Source organism: Lontra canadensis, unplaced genomic scaffold, assembly GCF_010015895.1.
Source record: "Lontra canadensis isolate GAN:19392208 unplaced genomic scaffold, GSC_riverotter_1.0 scaffold69, whole genome shotgun sequence".
Lineage (NCBI taxonomy): Eukaryota > Metazoa > Chordata > Mammalia > Carnivora > Mustelidae > Lontra > Lontra canadensis.
In genome coordinates, this window is record NW_022631063.1 from 11,033,307 (window position 1) to 11,035,685 (window position 2,379).

Here is a 2,379-nt window from a genome sequence, read left to right on the forward strand (position 1 = left end):
TTCCTGCATGCTTTGCACTGAGACGGGGATCATCAGAACCAGACTGGGAACAATTTCTTTGAGGTTTTCAAAGGTAGGGAAGAAATCCTCTTTTGTTCTCATCTTTCCCCAAGCCGAGCGTTGCTTAGTGCAGGTGGAGGGGTATATGAGAGAGAGGCTTGGGGAGGCCAGAGTCTCAGGATCATCCCACATTGGTGCACTGCCCCTAACATGGGCCTGTAGGTCTTGCGTAGAGAGGATCGTGCTTTAGGGACATGGGTCTGATCACTGCGCATGACCACCTTTGTCGACGCAGGGTTTGCTCACACCAAGATTTCAAGATCAGTACAACCACAAACGTGAACTTGAATAGCACGATTTTAATGGTATTGCCTTCTCTCAGCTTCTTCTCCCCTTAGCCTCTGTGTGCAAAAGAAGGATTGATAACAACTTTGCACTTAAATTAAAAGGGAAATGTAGGACCACTCCTTGTACAAAAGCAAAGACATTCATTAGGCAGAATGATGACCCAAGATACGAACCATTCGGGAGATTTGCTATGCCCAACACTGTATCTTGTTCAGAAAAGCAAACTCCTTCTTTGCCATCTGTCTCATGCTACAAAGAGATAATAATAATAAAATCATTGCTTAATGAGTAAACTAAGTAGAGGATAATTCTCTGGTAGATCATACCGGTGTTCTTCTCCAAAGGATGCCATATTCTCAATGAGGCAGAGAACACAGGGGAGAGTGCGTGATCGCGCACAAACGGGATGCCTAAAATCAAAAACCAATGCAGCATATGTCAGTATTTAATGCCCCATCAAAGAAACATTCAACTTTTCAGCTGTAACCCAAATACAAATTTTCCTTACCCTGTCAATTAGCAGATTACAAAACTTCTGTAGCAGGAAGACCATTCTGCCAGCAAAGCCACAGTGTTTGGAATGGGTCCAGGTCAGACAGATGGCGTGGAAAAGGGGTGCGATGAGACGTCCCCGATCGGCACAGTCGACTGCTCTTCCAGGCGGCAAACGTAACCTTTGTAGGGCGGAGCCATAAGGTGAAGTGTGTCTCCCGCACAGCCGGAGAAGCATACTAGCGGCAGGAATCACCCAAGTAGTCAGTGACAAGCACAACAACCAGCTGGGGCAGAGGAAGCATCTAGAGAAGAAAAATACACAAACTATTAAATAAATGGAAACCTTGTTCTTTGGCACCTAGAAAGTGCCCTCCCCTTCCCCCCCCCCCCATCGTAAGCCAATGGGCAGAAAAAGCAGAGCTCTGTCTTCTCCAAGATGTGATTGTTAAATTAGGGTGATGAAGAGTTCTTGCTGTCTTTGGAATGCTAAATATACTACAAACAATCAAATGATGTAACCAGGAGGGAAAGACAAAGGATATTTGCTATAACGTTACTCAATGCCATCTGTACCCTGCACAGCCGATTTGCAGAATTGGCTCCCTTAAAACAGCACCTATCCAGCTGTGCAGAAAGGCTTAGTTCAGAAGTCGATGACTAATAAAGTGATTATGCATAGTAGTAACAGTAAGAGCCCACTGAATTTCAGAAGTGGGTGCTACAATGCAAACACTCATTGATGATTCTTTTTAGAAATTTAAGAATTTAAATTCCCTTCCATTAAGATCAAAGTAGCAAAGCTACTTCGTTAATTTAAATTATTTTTAGGTCAGTAAAAGCGTCTCTGTCACCGTCTCTTTAATGGCAACCGGCCGTTATAAGCACCATCAGTGCCCCTAAGCGAGGAAACAACCCTGCAAAGTGGAAGGATTCTCAGCGAGTCAGTGGTAAGAAGTTAGCGACCCAAAAAAGGAACCTGGTTATCCCCTGGCAGGAGCTGAAAGTTCTGCTATTCCAATACCTGGGGTCTGGCTTGGAAGCCGGGGTCTCTGCTCTTCTATGGTGCTCCCACGGAGGGACTTACTTGTTGCAAGTTCCAGTCAAACTTTGGTCTGCAAATAGAGACGCACCAGGTGATGAAGTGCAGATCAATCGGCCCAATGCAAAAGAGCCGTTGGATGGATGTTCCTAATTTCGATTTCAGCTAGTTCCAGGGCTTTGCTAGAAAACGCTTCCCCATGAAGCGATTTGCGCCCAAACACAAGCTGGAGTTTTACTTTTAGGCAGTCCTTCCTGACGGTGTTTCTGCGTGACCAGGAACCTGCCAAGAGACAGAAGCCACCCATGGAAGGTGGTTGTGGCACTTTTGATGCACACAGTGTCCTGCCTCCACCACATCCTGATTCTTTTCCTTCTGCTATTTTTGCCCACTCGCTTATAGAGGCTCAGGTCTCTAGGTGGCAATAGCGTAGATAGGAAAACACGGAGGTCATTATCCTGAGGATGCTCGGCTAAATTCTTATCAGCTGCATTAGC

General features: G+C 45.6%; 1 long non-coding RNA gene across 1 annotated transcript; it reads right to left on the minus strand.

Annotated features, from left to right (window-relative positions):
- Positions 1-450: 450 nt before the first annotated feature.
- LOC116880868 lies at positions 451-1,924 on the minus strand. The gene is made up of 3 exons (XR_004385292.1): positions 1,865-1,924; positions 857-1,145; positions 451-758 (listed from the first exon to the last, which is right to left on the minus strand). It is a non-coding gene; the product is annotated as an uncharacterized LOC116880868 (long non-coding RNA).
- Positions 1,925-2,379: the final 455 nt, after the last annotated feature.